At 33.6% G+C, this 26795-nt stretch overlaps 1 pseudogene; it reads right to left on the bottom strand.

The window, feature by feature from the left end:
• Positions 1–396: 396 nt before the first annotated feature.
• On the bottom strand, positions 397–14723 carry LOC142611006 (TMV resistance protein N-like; annotated as a pseudogene).
• Positions 14724–26795: the final 12072 nt, after the last annotated feature.

Genomic DNA, 26795 nt, shown 5'->3' with positions numbered 1-26795 from the left:
GCCAGTTGGATGAGATGGCCTTGTATCTATTATAGTAAACTTTGTTGGTGCATCAAAGTCCTCAAAACGTTTCAGATAAAGCCTGGTACCTGTTCAAGTGCAGAGGCATGGGAGTACATTAGAGCTAAGCTTCTCTTGTTGGTGCTTCAAAGTCCTAAAAAACTCTCAAGAGTAGCGTTCATTAGGTAAGACCTGGCAAAGTTTATCAGCTCATTTAATGCAACTTCAATTACATGTAGGTATGCAAAATGCAAATCATGGTCCAAAATCTACTTCTGAAAACGAGCAGGTCTGTTTGCATGGGGAAAAAATTTATAGAAAACATTAGTATATCAGACTGTCTTTTAAAAAAAAATAATAATAAAAAACCTTTTTTTTTGTTAAGTAAAATGAAAAGAAACTAAAGAGACAGATTTTAATTAACTTAAATTTTCTGTACAGAAGGAAGAAAAAAGAGAGAACAGTCCTCCAGACATGAGGTCTCCTCATTCTCCTTTGCATACCCCACTAAACCATGGGCGTTAGATTACACTTCTTTAATATTGCACGAAAACTGAAGAAATTTGTTTAAAACAACCTGCAGTGTGAGAACTTTTATATCTTTCTTGGCCTCAGACGAATAGCTATCATTCAACTTCAATGGATCAACCTGAAATTGGAACAGTCCACCATAAGGTCTTGTATTCCAATATCAAGACTTAATGTAACAGCTCGATCCATCAATAACATTCCACCATCATGCTGCACAAAGTCTCGACAGAACTTGCAGTTTCTCTTAACTTAATTTCATCAAGATTATGCCACAGGAGCCAGGCCATGGCAAAACTGATCTCAAGCTCAGGTGAACCCAACTTTAACATTGTAATTTCCACAAAATCAACAAAAGGAACCATCAAATGGGAATTCCCTAAGTACAGGTGAAACGGTTACGCCATAATCTGAGAACAGTAAACACCAAACTGTGGAAGAAAAAGCAAAACAACAATTATATTAATACTAAGGAAGAGAAATTTCAATATGCATTTGTATATAGAAGTTTAAAAGAGCATTGCATTTGTAGCTCACCAAAAAAAAAAGAACATAATTTAATCAAATAATAATAGCTGACCATTTTGAGTCCTTGACAAATTCAGCAAGAGCCAAGGTTTGCTAATTCCTCAGTGTGCCTTTGGTTTCTATCCCTCTCAATTACCACCGCAATGGGCTTCAAGATTCTTGGACGTTTGATCTCCTCCTTCCATTATATTAAAGTGCACAAACAAGACAACAGGAAAATCTGATTTCAAGCTGATTAAAAAAAAAGGAGAGAAAAAATGTGGCTATATGAAAGCCAAAAGGTAATGCTAAGGTACAACTAGCATAATACAATGATTTTATTTTATTTTTTAAAATGCCAGTAAGGGAAATACAAAAGGAAAAAATCTCTATTACATACCTAGGACAAATTAAATTTGTTATCATGCTAAAATAATTCAAAAGCCACACTTTCATTTCATCGGATTCCCTCCCCAAAATAAAGAGAACATCTAGACTTGTAAATTGTAATAGAAAGAAGAATGATGACTTACCGGAAAAGAAGTCAATAAATTCTCTAATAGCCTTAGGAAGTGGTCAGTCATTAGAATAGCCTTCTCCATCAAGGTCCAGCCCCATCATCCTCATCACGGCTTCACTTATTTCGGGTACCTTAGGAGATTGAATCATAGTGATCACGATACATTACACCCAGATCCTCACAGCGACCCCATGTGTATAACAAATGCATCCCAATTTTTGCCGCCTCCAAGGTATTTGAAGTACTTATGCTAATCACAATTTTATTGGATCCATTCGCATCAATTTAACGAATATTCTCTCCCCATTGGGAGTTGAAATAGCGAGGAGACAAATAGAGCAGCCAAAGGTGATGTGATCTAACTTTACCATATTTTGTCCTAAAAGAAGAGTGTATTGGTGATGCCCGTTCACATCCATTGACTTTAATCCAACATGTAAGTGGAAATTTGTAAAGGTATGAGAAACCTTTGGGACTGACAAAACAACGCACAATTCAATTCTCATCAGCTCATCACACCCATAAGGCACTTGTACCTCCAATTCATGACTTACAGATTCATGTCCAAACCAATCTAGAAAGCGAACTTCAGGAAAGGAACCTTCAGGAATAATAATGTCAAAGATGTCTGGTAGTTCACCACTTAGTCCCTGAAATATACAAAGCATAATTAATGTTTAGAATTTTTTTTTTTTTTTTTTGGAGGAAAATATTGTTTAGAACTTAGAGAGGGAGATATACCTGAAACATGTTACGGCTACTTCCAATATATCCAAACAATCTGATGCAGTTAACACACTAGAAATTCAAACGGGAGTGATCTAACCTAAAAGTATAAAATTGCAGTTCTGGAAATCTCATCAGTGAGGTACAATTGTTTGCAATTACTGAATCAATAGTTGACGGAACATTATCCAGTGACTGAAGCATATCGCTACCCCCCAAATGGAGTTTTCGACGATTAGAGAGTTGAGACATGCTTTCAGGAAGGGAAACAAAATGATTTCCACTTAGATTAATGTGTTCTAAAGAGGACAAGCAGCCAATGTCATTGGGGATTGACCAAAGATTGAGGTCACTAAGATGCAAATATGTTAAAGATTGAAGGCCTGATAAGGAAAGCAATAATAATTGAAGAGGTTGCCGGGAACCGCATTCTGAGCTCATCTGATGCACCGATATTATGGGATTCACATGACTTGTTGAAATTAATGAAGGAAATTCTAAGACTATCGCCTCAAGACTTGTTGGCAGGGAATATTCAGATGCTTTCCATCTACAGATATATAGATGTTTGAGATTTTTAAGGAGGGCAATGGAAGAAGGAACATCTCTTATGGCTATCCAACACAAATTAAGCAACTCCAATCCTTTTAAATTTCCTATGTTCTTTGGCAAGTTATGAAATTTTAAGCATCCAAATGATCAAGAGACTTAAGCAACTTCAAACTACAAATGGTGTTAGGAAGACTCACAAGATTCTCGCAATAAGTCAATGAAGTAAGGTCAGTCAAACGTTCAATTGATGAAGGCAGCTCTTCTATATCTGCTTTGCTCAAATCAAGTATCTCTAGGCCTTTGATTATCCATAGGTTCTTTGGCAAGTTTAATTTCAACCTGATTTTAAAAATTATTAAAAAAAAAAAAGAGAAAAAATGTGGCTATATGAAAGCCAAAAGGAAATGCTAAGGTACAACTAGCACAATACAATGATTTTATTTTATTTTTTAAAATGCCAGTAAGGGAAATACAAAAAGAAAAAATCTCTATTATATACCAAGAACAAATTAAATTTGTTATCATGCTAAAACAATTCAAAACCCACACTTTCATTTCATTGGATTCCCTCCCCAAAATAAAAAGAACATCAAGACTTGTAAATTGTAATAGAAAGAAGAACAATGATGACTTACGGGCAAAGAAGTCAACAAATTCTCTTATACTTGATTCAATTTCACCTCCCCTCCATATCTTTGGAGGTGGTTCGTCAATTGAATAGCCTTCTCAAAAGGCCCAGCCCCATCATCCTCAAAAAATTCTCTTATACTCGATTCAATTTCACCTCCCCTCCATATCTTTAGAGGCATTCGTCAAAATTTTTTTTTTCCCTCAAAAAGCCCAGCCCCATCATCCTCATCATGGCATGGCTATGGTTATTTTGGGACGTTTGGAGGCTGAATTATTAATAATATCATAATGAATCCCAACTTCCTCCACCTTCAAGTTATTTGAAGTACTTATTCTAATCTCAATTATATTGGGCTTCAAAAAAATCTCAAGTCTATTGGATCCATTGCCATCAATTTGACGAAAATTTTCTCCCCATTGGGAGTCGAAATAGTGAGAAGACAAATAAAGCTGCCAAAGGAGTCTTGATGTAGCTTCACCATAGTTTGACCTCAACGAAGAGCGTATTGGTGTTGTGCTTTCAAATCCATTGACTTTAATCCAACATGTAAGTAGAAAATCTTTAGAAGCCTTTGCGACTGAAAAACTAACGTGCAACTCAATTCCCTTCAGCTCATCACACCCATAAGGCACTTGTACCTTCAATTCATGACTTAAAGATACACATTTAAAACTTTTTGGAGAATAAATTTGAGGAATAATAATGTCAAAGATGTCTGGTAGTTTACCACTTTGCCCCTGAAATATACAAAGCATAATTAATGTTTAGAATTTTTTTTTTTTAGGAAATAATGTTTAGAACTTAGAGAGAGAGATACCTGAAGCATATTACTGCTACGAAAATATCTCAACAATTTGAAGCAGTTAACACACTGGAAATTCACACGGGACTGATCTGACCTTAAAGTATAAAATTGCAGTTTTGGCAATCCCATCAGTGAGCTACAATTGTTTGCAATTACAGTATCAATAGTTGAAGGAACATTTTCCAATGATTGAAGCTTAGTGCAACCCTCCAAATGGAGTCTTCGAAGTTTAGAGAGTTGAGACATGCTTTCAGGAAGGGAAAAAAAACCATTTCCACTTAGATTTAAGTGTTCTAAAGAGAACAAGCAGCCAATGTCATTGGGGATTGACAGAAGATTGCAGTCACTAAGATGCATATATGTTAAAGATTGAAGGCCTGATAAGGAAGGCAATAATATTTCCTCAATTTTTATTGCCTCAATTATTATTGCCATCCTTATCATGTGACTGTCGGTTGAAGACCAAAAACCACGTGACTGTCCAACATGACTTGCTGAAATTAATGAAGGAAATATTAAGCCCATCGGCTCAAGACTTGTTGGCAAGGAATAATATTTAGATGAATTCCATCTACAGATATATAGATGTTTGAGATTTTTAAGGAGGGCAATGGAAGAAGGAACCTTGTCTATGGCTGTCCAACACAAATTAAGCAGCTCCAAACCTTTTACATTTCCTATGTTCTTTGGCAAGTTACGAAATTTTAAGCATCCAAAAAGATCAAGAGACTTAAGCAACTTCAAACTACAAATGGTGTTAGGAAGGCTCACAAGATTCTTGCAATATCTTAGAGTCAATGAAGTAAGGTCAGTCAAACGTTCAATTGATGAAGGCAGCTCTACCATATCTGCTTTGCTCAAATCAAGTATCTCTAGGCCTTTGATTATCCATAGCTTCTCTGGCAAGTTTTTAATTAAATCCACAATAGCAGTGCGATCCAAAGAAAGCTCCTATAAATATTTCGGGTTCGCCACAAATTTTGGAATTGCCTTGCGGTTTGAGCAATTAGAAATTTCAAGAGTCACAAGTGACTCCATTCCAAACTTGCTTGGAAGACGAAGTAGTCTTTCACAATCTTGTAAATTAAGATAAATAAGCTTTTTAAGAATTCCAATAGATGGGTGAAACTTGCGTAAATTTGTACACCTTTCAAGAACTAATTTCTCAAGATTTGGAACTCCAGTGAAGTCTGGAGTTATAAACAGGTCTCGGGAGTCGGTCAAGTCAATGAACTTCAACTTGTCAAAATTCTGTTAGAAGAAAAAATATTGTTACAATAATTATGTACATTTATTGTAATTTTAGAGAAAAGTTTTAAGAGGATACTTAATAACACACTTACCTTTATTCCTGTCCAAAGTTGTTGGATTTTGCTTCGTTGCAAACAAAGTTGAACAAGCTCATCTAGCTGGAAACTTGATGGCAAAGATTTTGAAGGATACAAAATCCAATCAAGAATTATTAAATCATTAGGAAGGTGTGTGGGGACATGGAGAATGCCATAAATTCTAAGATATTTAAGATTGTCCATCTTCGAAAAGGCCTCAGGGTTCCAACATACATCTTCTTGTTCAACATAAGTACTCACAATATCCATGGCTTTAAGTGCTTCTGTACCCTAATAATCAAGAAAGAATTGGTGAATTGCAAAATTAATTATTAGCATTACAATTCAAGTTCCAAATTGTTAAACATGAAGGTAGGGAATGAGCTCAAATTCTCTAAATAACCTTACCTTATTTTTTTTTAACACTTTGTCAATGTCCTTGTAATCCCACAATCTACTACGCTTCCCAGGATCATCAAGGCACTCTTGACGAACTATGTTCCTACCCATTTCTTCAAGTAAGTCATGCATCCACACTATATCATTATCCATAATTTTCAAAAGAGACTTATCAGCGAGTTCGCTGATAATAGGGTAAAGGCCAAGAATATTTAGTATTTCTAATACATAATCTTTCTTCTGATTATTAAAAAAACATGCAATATGCAAGAATACTTCCTGCTGTGGTTGTTGGAGTCCATTAAAACTTATTTTAAGTACTTTGAGAATTGCTTCGTCTGGAAATTCTTGGAGTCTCTCTAATGCAATTGTCCATTCAACAGTCCTTCTTCCATGCAAAAAGGAACCCAAAACCTCAAGAGCTAAAGGAAGGCCAGCAGCATAATTCAAAAATTGGTTAGACAGCTCTCTATAATCATCAGGGACATGCTCTTTTTTAAAAGCTTTCAAGGAAAAAAGTTGGAGAGCATTTTCATCATTCAATCCTTTAACTTCATATATTTCATCTACTTGATGTTCCTTCAACAAATGCACATCCCTTGTTGTTATGATAATTCTACTACCAGAACCAAACCAACCATGCTCCCCAGCTAACATTTTTAACTGTTTCATCTCATCTACGTCATCAAGAACAAGAAGAATCCTTTTACGACATAACCTATTCTTGATCTTAAGAACTCCATCATACTCCTCTTCTATTTTCAAATTCTTTTCCTTCAAAACATCATCAATAATTTTCTGTTGTAGTTTAACAAGACCATATTTTTTAAAATTTTCCCTAACATACTCAATAAAACCACGAGCTTCAAATTCTTTAGAAACCATATGATAAACAACTCTAGCAAGAGTTGTCTTACCCATCCCTCCCATTGCCCAAATCCCTATAAAGCGAACATCTTTTGAACCTAGAGCTAAGCACGACTCCAATTCCACTAGTCGAGAATATATTCCTACTAGGTCCTTGGTAATATATGAGAATGCATCATATTTCAAGTTGAGCGATATCCATTCTACAATTTCTTGGATATCTTGTGACTCAGGTCTGCAATTAAAAAAAATAGGAAATGCGTTGAGTTTGAACCGTAAATGAGTTAGACAAAAAAATATGATTCATATTTAAAGTTCAATTTTGTTGACTAAAACAAAAACATGTACATTGATCCATTTAGGAGAAAATTGAAAGAAGTACAATGAAAGACGTATATAGATTTGCTTAAGGTTCCAAATAAAGTTATATATAGAAAGTGGGTCATTTGAATATTTAAATGAAACAAATATGTCGAGATAAATTACCTAGTATCCCTTAAATGCCATCCGGTGAGGTTGCCCACTTGTCTCAAAGCATCTCTCCATTTATCCACCCTTGTTTTTTCCTCATTTTCTTTATGTTTAACAAATGCCTGTGCAAAAATTCCCAGTTGTTTTCGTACATCAGATGGATCAACATAGTGAAAAACAGGTAAAACTGCCATTTTAATATCTTTCTTGCAAGCAATGATTTCTGCAAGTTCATCTAAGCACCAAATAGAAGACGCATAGCCTTTTGAGAGAATGACAATAGCAAATCTTGATTCTTCTATTGCTTTCAACAATTCTAGTGAGAGCGATTTTCCTTTCTCAAGATTTTCATCATCTTTAAAAGTCTTAATGCCTTTCTCTTTCAACTCAATAGATAGGCGATCCATAAAATTGTTTCGGGTGTCCTCGCCTCTAAAGCTGAGAAAAACATCATACTTCCATCGCTCAGTAGAAGAACTTGGGAAAGATGATGAGGCAGTTTCCATTCCCATTAAAGCCATTACAAATACACTACTAATAAATATTGAATCACTATATATATAGATCTGCATACCCAAAAAAAAAAGAAATCAAATACTACTGAAGAAAAAATGAATGGGAAATAAACTAGGGAAGAAATCCCTCCATTGATCAGATCAGTCAAACAACTTTACCTTTTTTTGGGTTAATTTATGAGAACGCCCAGTTGAAATGGAGATTCACAAAGCTAAGCAGATAAACTCACTCCACCCAAACGTGCATCACCCTGCTACTCGCTGTGACGAAGCCAGTAACGCCATCGATGAATGCCGTTGAAGTCTCACCGTTCGGTATATTTTCTAAAACATCATATATATAATTAAATCTCTGAACTCAGCTAGGTGTGTTTTGTTGATAACTCAAATAAAAATAGTGGTCAGTGGAGATGGGTTATGTGTCTATGGTTATCTTTTAGTCAAGTCATCTAGTTTGGAAATTGGTGTGGATAAGGCTCTATTTTGTAGGAACATTTATTAGACTTTCTCATTCAATAATTTCACACACAGAGAGGAATTGGTTGATAAAGTCCAACACCACACCAATTTTCACAATTTTGTCACAATTTTACCACGTAACTAGTTGTAAGTGGTGGAAACAAAGTAGTGGGTTCATGTGAGTTATAATTCCACCACTCTCTAGTCTCTTCACGTGGGAAAGTTGTGGAAATTAGTGTGGTAAAGTTATGGAAATTAGTGTGGTGAGAGACTTATTGGACCTGGTTACGTGTAATCTGACTTTGGCAGGGTGCTTTCATGTAAGAAATTTCCACGAAAGCTCCGCTCTAGTGTTCCTGTGTAAATCTTAATAAATAAAAATCGGAAAAATGTTAAAATCAAATATTTGCTTATTAATGAATATAATTGTCAGACTTTGGGTATTATAGATACTAGTCGCTAACCCGTGCGATGCACGGGATTGTTTTAAATCAAATGTTAACATGTTCAAGTTTAAACATTTCTCAAATTTCAATTATTGAAAGCTAAATTGGCTCTAATATAAGATGAAACATGTAATATTATGAAATAATATTAAAAATGAGATAAATACAAATATTATGAAGTAATATATTACAATAATCATAATGTGCAATCAAAATGTGCTCTTACATTTGGTCTAATAAGTATTACAAAAGAACCAATAAATATACAATTGGGCTTACATCTTCAAGCTTTATCCAATGCTTTTCAAGAATGTATTTCCTCCCTTTCTTAGGCTCTTCTCTTTTCTCAACTTCTTCAAGCTACTTAATTTTTCACCAAATTAGTATCAAGTATAACACCAAATTATACCAATTCATCAAAGATTTACAATGTAAAACCAAACACTCTTAATGTCAATAAATTTCATAATAACCCCACCCCAATTTATTCTACAATTTGACATCCAATTCTCTTTTAATAGCATCCAATGATTCATTGTATATTAATAATTGATGAAAATTTTTAAATAATAATAATTTATATCAATACCTGTAAGCTCCTTCAACAAAATCACCAAGCAAGTCTAATTGCTTCCACTAACAGTACTGAATAGAGCCTATAAAACTGTATAGAAATACATAAAAGAACTGAATAGAATTTATAAGCCAACAAATAACAAAAAAAAAAACAAACAAACAAAAAATAACTCTTATCTCTTTTCTCAATGTAAAACGAAGTATGAGATAAATAAAAAGTAAATCAGCATTCAAGCAAACTATAATAATTAAGATCCATAGACAAATCAAAAACATTAATAGAAGACAATTAGTGAATTAGAGGATCAATAGAAGTAGAAGCAAACAACATTGTACAGACACCAAGAGGTCCAAGGCAACTACAAAAACTATCTGCAACTGTCTAATCTAATCCTATGTGGCAAGCTCTACGAACTTCACCTGTTTCTTGATGCGTTGTGTCTATTCAAACATTTTCACTTGGTGGAGATTATTATTCATTATTTAACAATTTTTTGTTTTAAATTTAACTGCATGTTAGAAGGATTTTCTTCTTAGTAATACCACGCCGTATAATTTTGTAAAAAAAATTCACACTAATACACACACTTACCAACCAAGCTGCAAAAATCAGTAAAACCCAACCAAATGCGTTAAGTTAAAGTATTTTTCCAAACACTTGGAAGAAATTAGGAAATTGAGGAATCTTATCAACAAAAAAATAGAGTTCATAAGTGTTAAAAAACCAAAGAAAATAATAATCAACCTTTAAGCCAAAAAATAAAAAAACTGAGTTCATAACAAATGGCATTGGTTTAATTTTTTTGGGTTCTAAAGTCATCAACATTAAACTAAAAATACAGATACATATTTCATCAAAATTGTGGTAGAACATATTTGTGGGTATGAGATTTTATGATAAACATAGTCAAACCTTGATTTGAAATCTGCCAACTCATTATCTGCTTCTTCTACAAAAAAAGAAAAGGAAGTTCACATGAAGCATGCTTAAAACAATTGTAAATATGAAGTTCAAACCCCACATAGAGCATACTGCCCAAAACCTGACATTTATCAAAATTCATCATCTACCACCACTATAAATTGATGCAAGAAGGTCAATCCTAAAAATAAATGATTTTTAAACATCATAACATAATGAAAATGATAAATGTAAGAGTCTATAGAATAACGCAAAGGAATGTAATAAAAACAACAGTGTGAACTGTAAATCAAATTTTAAAGTAAATTTACACATGGTTTATCATATTTGTGGTTTTCTTACTAAGTCTTAGTGATACCCATTGAAAAGCTTCAAACAGGGCAAAATTGTTTTTTTAATTTAAAAAAAAATCCTTTTACAAACCTTTTCTTTTAAAAATATATAGATAATAGGTCATACAGTATCGATTGATTTGTGGTAAATTATGATGAAATAAGCTCTAAGGCCCCAATATTTATAATTCACTTAAGTCAGAAAGTAAATTCTCAAAGTCGTAATCTATTTATTTTAAAGACAATCACCAAGCATCTTGCTTTTGCACATCCTTTACAAAAATCGCTCTAACTGGAAACACCTAACCAATCCCAACCAAAATGAAAATACCACCCATTGAAAAGTCATAAAAGAGTCAAACTTTACACACATAAATAGAGAAAAAAGACAAACTTTACACACACATACACATATACATGGAGAAAGAGACCTTGCAGGTAGTGTAGATATTAATGGCTTGAACTGAAAATTGAAAGGGGTTGTACAAAGGTCTGAAATAGGTGAACAACTTAAGTGCTTTGGTTGGGATATTGAATAGTATTACCGCTACAGTGGAAAGAATCAGCAAAAAAACATCAAGGCTTAAGACTCATCATATTGTTCGTCTTTGATTTGTTCCCCTTGTATACTCCCCGTGTACTTGGGTGACTCTCTCTTTTTAATATCAATGAAATTATCTTTATTACTTATCAAAAAAAAAAAAAAAAAAGACTCATCATATTGTAATAATTATGAAAATCCTTGTAGTAAATAAAACAAATATCATGTTGTATTGGCATGAAAAAAAATAAAAAAAAAATCCAAATGAAAACAGTGAATTTCTGTAAAATAAACATCAAATATAAAAATCTTGATAGGGTGATGCTATGATAGAGTTGGCCTATCTTCAAAAATCTTTTGTCTCAATGAGTCTTATGTAAAGGTCTAGAATTTGGAAGAAATGACACCATGCAATTCAGCTTGATATAAAATATACAATATTTTTAAATCACAACTCAGATAAGAACATAAAAATTCAATGTGTCCAATAATTTGAATTATCTAAACCCTCTACATCTAAACCCATCAATCTATGAATTCAATTATAATTCACCCATGATCCAATTCTACGCATCACGTATGAAAAAAATAATAATTATAGCAAAGTAATGTAAATCTAGTACCAATAACCAAAAATTAAAGAAACAATCTTCCCCCTCTAGAAGAAGAAGCCCAAGTTTCAAAACCCAGTAAAGTGTTTGATTTCTACCACAATAAGATATAAAGCAGAAGAAACCATAGCCCCTAAAGTGAACATAATTAAATTTTTTTTGGAAAACCCTTTTAAGACCGACAAACTAAAGGCCAACCATTCAGCCATAGCAACCTAAAACACGAAAAGTAAATAATAACAGGGTAGGTAGAGTTTCAATTGAAAGCATATCAGAATTCTTACCTGGGGTTCGGATTTTGCTCTTCAGAGAAGGTTGGCTTTAATTGCAGATTCTTTGAATTTGATGGTGGCAAGGAAACTATATATGAACATAAAAACGTTACACATACAAAACAAAGAAAGATTTGGCAGCATTACACAGACAAAACAAAGTTCTAAAAGATAAAGGTTTAGGATTTTGGTTTAAATTAGCCAAAATATAATCCAAGAACCAAGATAACATCAATTACATCCTAATCTTTTTATTTTCTTGCTGAACACAGAGAGCAAACATTCCATTTGGGTAGAGATGTTCTTTAGTAGACCACTTCTTTGCCAAGTTACCATCATCTATCAAATATAGACAGGTAAAAAAAAAGTTAGCTGACTAACCACCAGGTAATGTTGAACCACTTAGCTGTCCCTAACAATGGAATTGAACGTGTGGTGACCCACTATGCAAACCAAAATCTAACCGCCAAACCTTTAAAACAATCCAACCAAAATATCTTATAAAAAGATCCAACAAAAATACCCATAAAACAATTAAAACACTTGGTTAAAATACCGTTTTAACAAAAGGGTCTACCATTTGGTTTTAAACCATATCAATACTAATAAAACACAAACAAAAGAGCATGAACAAACAAAAAGTCAGATCCAAGGGCAGGGGTAAAACGAAAAAAAAGAAAAAAGGAAAACCAAAGATTCCATATTCCTTAAGGCGCAGAGAGAACAGAAAGAAATACCACCAGGCTACCACCACCATCAAGCAATTGAAACCGTTCGAGAAAAAATAAAAAAGTTATGCAGTAGTTGAATTGGAAAAGAGTATACTAACCTTCCTATAATTGCAGAGAAGGGATGGGCACTGTTGCAGTTAGAACATATATTGAACCGATGGAGTGAAACTTATTTTCTTGGTTGGTTTGCATTTAGTTCTGACGAACTTTGTGTCCTTCTCTATCACCATATCAAGCCTTCCGAACGTATTTTAAGATTTAACCAGTTAGTTTTCTTTTTATATTGAGAGGCTATTATACAGTGTTCTTTTTTCTTTTTCTTTTTGGATTCATATTAAACGGTATTCTAGTGTTGTTGAAACAGTATAATGTTTCGCTTTTTAACTGTGAACGTGGCAAATTTTTAGATTGGTGCTTTTTCCTATGTGCCACATCATCCTTAATTGTAGTCAAAATTGAGGGGAAAAAAAAATCTAACAAAAAAACTGCCAAATAAAAACCATATGTAACCTAAATGCAAAAATCAACAAAACTTAAATCAATTCAAATTTCAGGGGCAAGCGAAAAAGTACAAATCTAACAAAAATCTTCCAAACAAAAACAATATCTAACCAATATAATAATCGACAAAACAGAACTCGAGAAATTGAAAAAAAATAAATGCCAAATTAGGGTAATAGGTAGCCAACCCTTAAACCTTGATTGAGGAATTCTTTTTGCAGAAGATGGAATATAATTATGTCAAAACACTACCAAGTTTAGAGTTTTTTTTTTTTAAAAAGCACTCCCACACTGCCACAGTTCCACACTCCCACGTTTAGATAAAAAAGAAACAGTCCCACCCAAAAAACACACTCCGATTCCCACGTTTTAGACTTAAGCAAAGAAAAGAGAAAAAAACATATAAACCCAATTCCTAATTTAACTCGAATAGCCCAAACTAAAGCATTTTTACCCAGATTCCTTCATCAAAATCAAATTTAATCCAAACACCTAAATCGATATCAATCCAACCAAAATAACCAAATCTAAATAACAAACAGAAACTAAACACCAATTCAATAATTAAAAAGAAAACACAAATAGAAAAACACCTCTCTTTTCGTGAATTACACTTCTCCTCCTCGGTCAGTTGCAAAGAAACGCCCAATGGATCGGCACGGCGGATCTTCTTCTGAATATTGGAAGCCAGATCCACATCAACAACATCCCCTGCTACAGGCAGCGGCTACAATGCTCTTCGAATCCTCGCCGTACTTCGCATCGAAATCGACAGGCGGTTACAGAAGGCTGATCGGAAGCGATCTCTATCTCCGTATCTCGAATCCCTAAATTGACAGCGAACCCAAATAAGACAATAGGGTAAGAGATTAAACCAAAGCTAACCCGTGTATTTACATAAATTAAACAAAACTACTCCTAACCAAAAAACCTAAATCGTAACAAATCAAACCAAGTTGTATCGCTTGTTACGCTTTTTTTCAGACTTATAAACATCAAAGTTGAAATTTGGCTATTACAATGAAGGGCAAAATCCCTTATGTTACCAGTACTTAAAACGGGAAATTATAATTTTTGCATAGAAAAAGAAACAAACCCATCTATATTTCAAAAGGAGTAAAAAAAGAACCCTAGACAAGGAACATGGTAATTCTTATAGTATAAACATCTGGTGTTAATCTAAAAACATATACATATAGGAGATTTAATATGCTGATTCGAAAAGGAAAATCAATGATGTAAAGTTTCATAAAACCGAAACAGTATTTGAAGAAGCAAAAAGTACGCTGACCTTTAGAGAAATTTGGTTGTAGAGGAGAGATGAAGCAGAGCAGCAGATCAGGTGGCGATGGCCGGCCGTACGAATCTCCACTGGATCGCAAGTTTTTTTTTTCCTGCTTCCCTTTCTGTGTGTCGCAGTATTGGTAGGCGTTTTGTTTTAGAGAGAGAAGATGATAAGCGTAGTGTGACGAAAAGAGATGGTTAGGGTTTTTTTAATTGCAATTTTTTTTTTTTAACCGGGTTTTTTTTTTTAATATACCAAAAAAAAAAAAAAGCAGTCAGACAGTGTTTTTTTGCTTTTAATCGGTTATTTAGTTTATGTTTTTTTTAAAGAAAAAGTTTCTCTCCAAACAAGTTTAGAGAAACCCTTTAAACTTATCAAATATTTTTATATTAAGTGTAAAATTTGAAAATCAAACTGTTGGATTGCATATTCTTATTATATTATTCATGCTTGCAAAATTTCAAGAAAATCAAAAACTAATTGCTATGTCATCAAACATATGTTAAAATTTCAAGTTTTTATAATCTAAAATTGTGTATAAAAGATAAGTTCATTGATCAAATAGTAAATAAAATCTAATTTGAACGAAATTTAATATGCATGTTAAGAACATAAGGAACATAAAATTTAACGGTTAGATTTTCAAAATTCGCACATAACAAAAAAGATATATGATAAGTTTGAAGAGTTTCTCTCCAAATTAGTTTGGAGAGAAATTTTGTTTTTTTTTTAATTGCAAGTGTGGCAGAGTTTTGAAAGGCCAAACATGGTAACTAGGGGGTTCACCAAATCGCAAAAATCACACAAATCGAAAAAATCACATCAAAACCATTCGCAAAATGGCATAACCGCACCGCACCGTAAGTAATAGTATACCGCACTGCACCACACCGCGTGGTGCAATGCGGTTTGCGGTTTTACAATAAGAAAACCGCACAAACCGCACCGCACCACACCCTCTCTATATATCAATATATTTAATTATTTTTAATATTAAATATATTATTAATAGTTTAATAACCCTAGTTTTCAAAAAGAAAAAATATAGTTTGATAACCCTAGCAAGTGTTAATTAGGAAAGTCAACCCAAAATAAAGAAAAACTAACTCAATAGTTTAAAACTTAGACCAAAACAAAGGAAAAAATTAGTTTTGAGCTGGGTAAAAAAAACCAAAAATTTGAAAAATATACCAACTTCAAATCTTTCAAACCACATCTTATACACCACACCGCATATGTGACCGCATAAATGAGGTGAGGTGCGGTGCGGTTATAGTTTTGGTTTTGGCTAAACTTTAAACCGCACCGCGCCACACTGCACCGCACATATGACCGCAAAAATAAGGTGTGGTGTAGTTTTGGTTTTAGCTAAACTACACCGCAAAGTGCGGTGCTAAAAATGATCCAAAATCGCACAGTACCGCACCGCGAACAACCCTAATTGTAACTTGCGGCTATTTTACTTAAAAGGTGTGTTGATTTTACTCAAGACCGAATCTTGGAGAGAGCTTCTTGCAGTGTGGTTTTTCAACAATCTCGACCCTGTCAGGTAGCAGCTTGGAAGGCACCGGATCAACATGCTTATAAAGTCAACTTCGATGGCACGATTTTCGCAGAGGAAGGACTTGCTAGCTTAGGAGTAGGGCTGTCCACCGGTCGGTCCGGGTCGGGTTTGTGCCCAACCCGGAACCGACCCGCCGGAATCGGGTGGAGAAAAAACGCACCCGCCGCCGACCCGCCGGAGTAATCGGGTCGGGTGGTTCAGGTCATCAACGGGTGGCGGGCGGGTCGGTCGGAATCATAGATCTGAGAAGACGACGAGTAATCGGTGAAAAAACACACAGTCCGGCGAAGAAACCCAGATTCCGGCGAAATTTTCCAGATACCGGCGATATTTGTCTTAGATCCGGTGAGATTTCGCAAGATCCGGCGAAAATCTCACCGGATTTGATGAGATTTCTCCAAATCCAGTCAAAATCTGACCAGATCTAAGGAAATATATCGCCGGAATCTGGGTTTTTCGCCGGAATCTGGAAAAAATTCGCCGGAATCTGGAAAAAACTTGCCGGAATCTGGAAAAAACTTGCCGGATTCTGGAAATTTCGCCGGGATCTTTCAGACTCTCGGTTGGGTCGGTTAAAATCGGTTTCTCAGCCTCAAAACCGCCAACCGACCCGCCGTTTTCGGGTTAAGGAAGCTGAAACCCGCCGCCGACCCGTCACCGACGTCGGGTCGGCCGGTTGTCAGTCCGGATCGGACGGTTTTTGCGGGTGGGTCGGGTCCCGGTTTTGCTTGGACACCCCTACTTAGGAGTAGTGATCCGTAATGACCAAGGACTGATCATGGCTTCACTTACTCAGCAAATACCTATGCCCATTTCAGTTATAGAGGTAGAAGTCTTGGCTGCACGGAGAGCATTGGAGCTTACACTTGAACTCGACTTCGACAACATCACTCTTGAAGGGGACTCTGAAGTATTAATCAAATCATTAAAGATGGGCTGCGACTCTTTGGCTCATTATTGTCATTTAACTACAGATATTCATATTCGTATGTCTTGGTTTTCCTCGCTTAGCTTATCTCATGTTAGGAGACATTGTATGCTATTGGTGATACATTACTTTATAATCATCAATAAAGCTATGAACAAACAATAATTCACAACATTGTCAAATTAATCTTTTTTCTTTTTCTTTTTTTCTATTTTGAGCAAAAGGAAGTATATTGCCAAATATATATATAAATATATATATATATATATATATATATATATATATATATATAAGCTAAAGCATAGTATTTATTATTGATACACTCTTGTTGAGTCACCTCAATCGTTACATCATTAGTTTTTTTCATATTTATTTCTTAAGTTTAATTTTTTTTTACAATATTAACTATATAAATATATTGAATTTACAAATTCATTTTAGGCGGTTTTAACTTTCCATATTCATCTACTTTAGTTTTGATGTTATAACTAAATAATAAATCAATGGAAAATCAAAACAAAAGTGTTGTCTACATATATTATTATAAATTTGTCACTCTCTACCATTCTATACATATTTTTCCTGTACAAAAAAGGTTCTCTCTCTCTCTCTCTCTCAATTTTTTTTTTTCATTTTTTGTTGGATCTATTATTATTATATATTTTTCTTGCATTACTACCTTAGATTGATGAATATTTGTGTTTTTTTTTCTACCTTTGATGCAAATATTTTTTAGAATTCTAATTCATATATTTTTTTTATCATTTTATTTACAACTCTTAATACTTTTAATGAATGGTGTTTGTTGTTGATCTAATTTGGAAAAAAATCATATTATAATATGTTATATTTTGTGTTATTGTCAGGTTTTAGCTTATTAGGAAAACCATAAGATAATTTGAACAGGCTAATGAAAAACAGTTATTTCAATTGAAGACAATGGTTTTTGTGGAATTTTCTTTCACTATTTAAAAATAATTTGTTTAACAAATTAATAGTAAATTGTTATGTATTTTTTATATGATGTTCTTAGATGCTTGGGTAATTGTTTTAAGTATTTACGAATATTTTATGTTATTCTTCATCTTCCTTATTATTAGTGTATTCTTTGAGATTTTTTAGGAAAAAAAATTCAATTTTGTGTTTAAAATTATTTATTTATCAATTTATTTTTCACATATTGGATTAGAAATTACATTAGATTATGACAGCATTAACACAATACTTCTTCTTTTTTCAAAAAAATTCCTCTACTTTTTTCCTCTTTGGAATTGTACTCTTTCTTCTTCTTTTTTAAAGGAAAAATGGTTACAATATTTTATTTTTCCCTTTCTTTTTTATTTTAAATTGTAGTTTTGATGAGTTTCATTAATTGTTTAGTTACCAAAAAAATTGGTTGGAGAAAGTTTATTTAAAACTAAAAGAATAATTTCCATATTTTATATACTTTTTGATGATACACAAAATATTATAAATAAATTTTATTAAAAAATTAATATTTCCACTAACGTACTTTTTGAATTCTTAAGAAAAATTTTATTGTTTTTTTTTGTATGACAAAAATTATATATATTACATTTGTGATTGTTGCTATAATAAATGAAAATATAATTATGAATTACATTATTATTTATTAAAATAGCCGAAATTGAAATATATATATATATATATATATTTATATTAATGAGAGACTATTCTAAAAATATTATCACACGCAATGCGCGGGGTTCGCGACTAGTTAATCTAACACCTCACACATGGACCATTAAAAAAAAAATTAAGTTACAGATTGTAATAGGTTTGGGTGTGAAGTCATTGAAGTGGTAGTCTACAACAACAACAAAGTTTTAGTCCCAAAAATTAGAGTTGGTAATGGATCCTTAACAGAATAGATTAGGTCCATCACATCATTCATTTCATTAGAGAATAACTAAAATTTAGTTTGGCTATTAATCTACTGCAAGTCTGCAACCCTCCTCTCCTTTACAAGATGGTATACCCAGTTTCGGGTGTATATGTCGTCTCTCTCATAGCAGGTATGCCCCACACATCTGTGGGACCCACCTACTGTGAGAGAGATGACATATACACCTGAAATAAGATATAATTTCTCCTCCTTTACTAGAGCTTGGGGTCCACAACCATCCTCTCCTTTACTAGAGCTTGGGATCGGCTATGAACTATATATATGGCACTAAGCACAAATATAGACGGACTCTTGTAATTTTTTGAAATTTATAAGAATTTTTGTATGCTCTTAGAAGGACTATTGTAAATATTATGTTGTAAAATTTATAGTAGATTTAACATCACTCATATATTGTAAAATTTATAGTAAATTTAACATCACTCATCTAAATAAGTGCTTGACATATATTGTTTTTAGTATTTTCTCCATTCTATTTATATTGTTGACCAGTGTGGTTTTTAGGTAGTTGGTAGTTGGTGGTAGGTGTTTTAATGTAAGTAAGAAATTTCCAAGAAACCTCCACTCCAATGTTCCCATGTAAATCAACTGGTAAAATCTCTAATAATTGAATAAGAGACTTGGGGTTCAATCCCCGCCTATACCAAAAACTGATTAGTGTTTTGGTCCGATGATAAAAAACTATCATCAAGAGTGGACGCCATAGGTTGAAATTCTCTTTAAAAAAATCATATATCATAAAGTAGAAATATAAAATAAAATAAAAGGCAAAAGGCAGTCTTTTTTCATCATATGAACATATGAATAAATCCTGCGATATATAACTCTTCAAATTCATAAACCACATGGTTACTTATATCATATAGTAATATAAGACCTACCTATCCATCATGACATTGCAGTATCATCTAAATGTAAGTATATAAAAATCACATTTTGTTGATCTTGTCTCATAAACTAAAAGTACCCTCTATATAGCTAATAAGATCTTTAGAGAGCAACATGTGATAGAGAATTCTTAGTTTGAACAATCAATTTTATATATGTCTCTAGAGATCTTTAAAAATATTTTTGCACACCTTGATCAGATCAGTCTAGCCCAAAACCAAACAAAAACACACATCAGTCATCCTAAAACTTTTAGTTATAAAGTTAGTGATTCAAGAAAAAAAATAGTAAAGTTAGTGATGTTCATGCTTTTTATTGGTTAAGTAAATACTTAGTATATCATTTATACATGAATGAGTGTGTTAATACAGTGCCATGAGTTAAGATTTGCCAATTAGATCAAAATATTTTTATAAAAATAGCGACATATACATAATGACAAATCCATAAAAATAAAAATGTTATATACATTTAACAAAATAAAATGGTCACACCTACCCATGTTGAAAAAAATAGATAATGACAATTGATAATGAACTATATGTAAAAATTTCAAAATATGAAAACTCGTAGAAAAAAATTGTAAAATTTCATGTATTTGTATGTTTTTTTTTTCCTTATCAATAACTCGATATATTTAAGTTCTTTTTTTATTAAATTTTGTTTAATTTAAGTTTCTTAATGACCCATTTGAAATAAATTTTTGGAGCCGCCACTTAGTAAAATTTAAAATTTTGAGATTATAAGTAGTAAAATTTAAAATTTGATATTACGTGACTGTTTTGATTCGGATTATATTTGCTGTGTTTTGTGTTTTTTTTTAACGTGCATGAATAGTAATCGGTACTGTTCATGCACCTTATTTCACTGTGCGGAAACAAAGTTATTGTTCACGCACTGTTCATGGGACCCACAAGCACTTTATTAAGAAAAAATATTAAAAATGGGTCCCACAGCACTATTCACACGTTTAAAAATTATTTTACTACAGTGTTTTCAGTTTTCAACAATAAGTACTATCCAAACGGACCCTATAATAGTAAAATTATAGTAATGAAGACATCGGTACGTCACTCATCAAAGTAAATATTATTGTTGGTAGATATGGTGTTTAGGTAGTTAGCGGTTTTCGTTTTTACTCCATTCCATTAATGTTGTTGAAAATTTGATGACACATGACACACCGACACCTGCCTCCATTTCCAAAGAGAGGATAAAAGGACAAACTGTAACTTCTTTTTATTTTCTTTTTGTGGGGAGTGAATTTTGACTAAGTCTTCGTTTGTTTCAGTTGTAAAGGAAATCAAGAAAACATTTTACACTATGCTCCTATTTGGGATGCTCAGAAAATTCGGTCAAATCGAAAATTTCATTCATTGATAGTAAAATATGTGGGCCTTAAGTGTAAAATAGATTACACTTCTATTTTACTTTCAAACAATTTCCAACCGAGAGAGAGAGAGGCTGAACTAAGTCTGATCATCACTGCTGCCTGAAGCCCGTCGCCATCATTCTCTAGATAGCCTAGTAATCCTCTCGATCTCATCACCGCCACCCTTTGGGTCAGATCATCTCCTCTCGATCTCGTCACCGCCACTTGCTGATCTGCCTTCTCTCTCTTTCCCTTAGACCAACCAAGGCCGGATGGAGATTGCATGTCACTAATCTAGTGTCTTTTCTCTCTCATCTCACATTTTCTCTCTAACTTGAACCAAACCCCCAACTGGGTTTTGTGTCTAATTTTTGTTTTCTTTGATCTCTGATTTTGTTGTTGTTGTGGTGGTGTGGGTGGTGGTGTTTTGGTGGTTTTTGTGTGATATGGGTGGTGGCGTTTTGGTGGGTGGTGGTGGATTTTCTGTGGATGGTGGTGGGTTTTGTGTGGGTGGTGTTGGATTTTCTGTGGGTGGTGATGGCAATGGAGCAGTGGTGGTGGCTTTTTCCCTCCTCCCGATCTAGATTTTGTGTGGGTGGTGGTGGGTTGTGCTTGTCCATGGTGGTGGTGGTTGGTGGCTGGCTTAGGTTTACATTTTCTGATAATGTATTTTTTACATCCAAGACCAAATGCAAGAAGTAATTTTTCGGTGTAATTTTCACAACACAGTCAAACATCAGAAAATATTTTCCTTTATGTAATATATTTTCAACTGAAAATATTTTACACTTGGAAAACATTTTACATATTGCCAAACACGACCTAAGGGAAACGACTATCCTTCTTCTTTATTTGCTTGTATGATCTTTCCATTGTTATTTATAAATTTTCCTAGGATAATCACTTGAAAGATTTCTTCGTGGAATGCATCTTTTCAAATAACTTAAAAACTACTAAAATGGCCACTAGTAGTAAAATATGTGCAAATAAGAGTAAAATGGCAAAAGATTTGATTAAATTAATAATAATAACTAACCGAAGGACATAAACAGGTGGCTCAAGACCAAAAAATTGGTCGTACAAAGACCGTGGGTCAACAAGCTCGTCAAAGTCTTCAATCCCCCAAGAAAAGTCCAATTTTGGACAAATCAAAGCTGCAAGAAGGTAAATCAAAAGCAGTTACATGAAAATATAATGATGATAATAAGTCTAGAAGCGGAAAGACATGCACCAAGCGAGGGAATCTCCCATTTGTGCAGCAACTTGGGAACCGAGCCCCAAACCTTGTCAAGAATGGTTTCCCAAGTAGTCCTAGAAATAAAGAAGTACCTTAACTTCCAGTCACAAAAAGAAGAGGGAAGATCGTTAACAAACCTAAATTTCCTATCTCACGGCCAAAGCTCATAGTTCCCATAATGAGTGGACGGCTTAAGGCGGTAAAGGTACAAGAACTCGTTCAGTCTTATCATATTTCCCTCATGGACAAACATCCATATCGACATACAACTAATTATTATCCGCAAAGTGTTTGGGACAAGCTAGCCTGGGTCTATCTTTAGACAGCTAAGTAGTTCCATAATAAAGGGATGGATAGAAAAACAAAGACCACACAAAAAAGAGGCTTCATAGAAACACATTTCACTGTGAGCAAAAGCACATGCCTTTTCATTTGGATGAGGAAGATAGACTATGGTCCCCTCAGGGAACTGGAACCTTTTTCTAAATCTCCTAATGTGTTTCTATTTTAAGACACACACCTTTCCAAAGGCACATGGAAGGGTTTTTTCTCGGAAGACGATGAATTCTTGGACACAGCTGTGTCTATCTCCATGCCCATAGGCTTACCACTAGACGATAAGCCTGTATTTAGTTAAATCAACCTGACCTCAGTGTCCCTCACCCTCTCTTTAGCCATTTCTCTTGATATATGGTACTGAATTAGAGATTGACGAATTAAAGGATAAAGTTTGAATAACACAAGGATAAGAGCACAACTACGCGACACAAACAAACCAACTTGAGGGCATTGGCCACTTGAAAACTCAAGATAAACGCCTAATCTTGCAAAGAAAAAAGAGACGGAATGGGAGTTTTTCCCAACAAGGGTATAATCAACCATGAAAAAGCAAAGAAAAGAATCTTACTAGAGAAATGCAGGAGGACTCAAGCTTGGAGAAAACACAAGAGAAATAAAAAAGGAAACATAAGGAAACATAAGGTTTTTTAGAAAAAGAACGAAAATTAAGGCACAAAAAAATCTAGAAAGCACACTTAATCGACTAGCTAGTAAGACAATGACAAGTGCCCATGATTTGATGGTTAAGTCACATCGCATTAAATGTAATGGATAAGGAATCTCAAAAAACATCCACGAGCAATAAGGACCCTTCATATTCCTTCAATTGTCATATATGACGATAAAGGAATGAAGGGGGCAATTAATGAGTGAGTAATATAATGTCGTCCAGAGTACTAGACGACCTTATAGCATTTAAAGGCTAGTCATAAACTCGCTCATAACCAATGGACCACAATGGTCAAATGGCCGTAACAAATGGTGTAAACACTCGATTTTGCACCCATGATTTAATCAAGGAGAATGACTGGAGTGACCATCTATGTACAAAAAAAATATTCTTGCAGTACATGCATCATTTTGTTCTTGCATTACATACATCATTTTGTATTGGCATTACGTGCATCATGTCATTCATTACATATCATAAAAATAATCTTACGATTCTAACGGTCACAACGGTGTTTCCGGTTTTCACATCGGATCGAAAGATATCACATGATCAAGTTTGCACGGTCCATATGCATTATGTCTAGGAAGAGTCAACCACACACGATTAATTTAAATTAATTTTGATTGGTCAAGAAATTAAAATTAATTAAATAATTTTGTGATTGGTTGATAATTAGTGTTTAAAATGGAGATGCATGCATAGGAATCAAAGGGATGATTGGATAACAATAAATCTGAACTTTATCAAGATCTATTTTAAGGGATTTATCCACAAGATAATGGGTCAAGATAATTGTTCTTAAAAAGCCTGAATTATCCAAAAAAAAGATAAAAAATCATAGATGGGGGATGAAAACGCGTCTAGGTACAAGGATTGGCCAAAAAACCCTAGAAAGAGTGTCCAATTGGTGCCTGAACGCGAAAGCGCATTCGGACTCCAATAGCCAATTCGACACTTTTGGAGTGCCGAATGGCACTTTGAAAGTGCCGAATTTTCCTTGGTTGGGCTTTGGCCTAACAGCCTTCGAATGACGATAATGCACACCCTTTTCGACCTTTTCGCAAAAGGATGCGTCCGGATTCAAACCCTAATCGTCCATACCTATTTTTTAGGGATTTCTGACCTCTATAAATAGAGACTGAACCTCATATTTCAACACCTTTTTTTTTACGCTCTAAGGGCATACGTTTTGATACTAAAAGAGTGTTGATATTCTTTGATCCTCTCTGAGAATTGTTACAAGAATTAGGGTTTTTAGGTTTCAAGGATAATTGAATAAGTTTCTTTGAACCCTAAAACATCCTTTCGAGAACAAAGTGTGCTCATGCAGGAGGTTGTTTCCTTTACCCTATCTTTTCCATGCTCCCTTTTATATTGATGAATGTTTATTTCCATAACATGAATGATTTGTAATTGTTTTGTTTAAAGCATAATTGTTTTTTCAAAGAGAAGGAATTCATCGCTCAAAGAAAATGTTTTCTTCATTCTGATATTCTAATACAGGGTCAGCTTTAGGCCTAGGCTTAAGGCCACTTAAGCCAAAATTTCTTTATGACTCTTACTCTTCATCTAACATACATACCTAGGCAACAATGCACATTTCTTCATAGTGAAATTAGATTCAATGGTCTGCCAAAACTGGTTTGATCACGTTAAAGAAAATAAATTCATTGGTCAAGAAAATGTTTCCTTAATTATGATATAAGTCCGTTTAGGATTAGCTTATTTAGCTGAAACTGAAAACTTTTTATTAAAAGTACTATAAATAAAGCTAAAAGTTAGCTGAAATAGTATAGTGAGACCCATGAATAGTATCAAAAAACATAATAGGCCTTATGAATAGTAGCAAAAATAAGTTAAATAACAAAAAAAGTTGCATTTTTCAGCTAATGTCAAACGCAACCCAAAAAACATAGGATCAATTTTAGGTCTAGGCCTAAGGCATTTTATACTAATCCCAAAGCTCTCTTTCAGAAAAAGGCCTTAAAGAGTAAAGATTATAACCCCTAAACAAGAATCCTTTACTCTCTTTTTGCCATTTTCTCTACAAGGCATGCTAAATGCGTCTCAAACTTAAGTAGTCTGGATGGAAGAAGTTCTACTGCAGCTATATAGCCTATATATATCAAGACTTACTTGGCCTCATTATCTTTAATAAAAGCTTTGGATTTTAATTTTTTTAAAAGGCTTAAAATTAGGGGATAATTTTTTCTCAAAAAAAAAAAAGGGGGATAATTATTTTAATTTAAAAAAATAAAAACAATTACAAAAAATAGGTGAGTTATTTTTAGAACGTCCTAAAATTATTGACCAATATAAACTCAATTTAATTGATTCCCTAAATTTTTTGACCGCCATAAAAATTATTGTGAGTGTACTATATCATGATTGATGATCAATTTCCTCTAACAAACTGTCACTTTTGTAAACCAATCTCTCACCCAAGAGATTGTTTACATTAGCCACATAATCTCACAGGATCCAGCACCAATGAATTTTTCTTTCTCCAACATCAAAATCAAAATTGAGAATTAAATTTCAGTTTTCCGTGATCATGCACAACCTTAATCAAGGTAAAGTGGATCTCATTTTAATATGTACACACATATATATATATATATACACTCTTGAACAATAGTATTTTTTATTCTCTATACGAAATTAGTTTGGTTTGATTAGTATTAATCAAACCAAATTAATTTAATTAATTGTTATAGAAAATTTCGGGGATCCCGAGACAACTGGAGAAGAACTATCTCAAGCTGTACCATCGAAAGTGATGGCAAAGAATTGGAACAAACTGATTGCTAATGTGGTAGAATATGATTTAGATGAGGACAAGATGTCGTCGCTGCATGTAATTGTGACGAGGGGCTCTAGAATGTTGCCGAAGACAACGTTTTCATTATTGAAAGGGTCTAGCGTTTGGTAGGACTCTCAAAAGGAAAAATCTGCACCATGTTAGAAAGGACTCTCAAAAGGAAAAATATACATCATGTTAGAAATGCGGGGAAAATGGATATTTGTCCCTTATTTACAAATTATACAGTAAAATGCCCATATTTTGAAACTATTTAGCAAAATGCTAAGTTACAGGTGGAACTCGACATTAACAATGTCGAGTTTTATACATATTTTGTTGTTAAATTTTTTTGAAAATTTAAGTGAAACTCGACATTACTAATGTCGAGTTCCACTTAAAAATATTCATATAACTTGATTTTGAGGATATCGAGTTTTACAAATAACTCAATTTTGTTAAAATCGAGTTTAAAATATGCTAAATAGTTTCAAAACAGGGACATTTTGCTACATAGTATGTAAATTAAGGGCAAATACCCA

Source organism: Castanea sativa, chromosome 9 (assembly GCF_040712315.1).
Source record: "Castanea sativa cultivar Marrone di Chiusa Pesio chromosome 9, ASM4071231v1".
In the NCBI taxonomy this organism is placed as follows: Eukaryota; Viridiplantae; Streptophyta; class Magnoliopsida; order Fagales; family Fagaceae; genus Castanea; species Castanea sativa.
The sequence above is the reverse complement of the archived record's forward strand: the minus strand, read 5'-3'. Positions and strand labels throughout refer to the sequence as shown.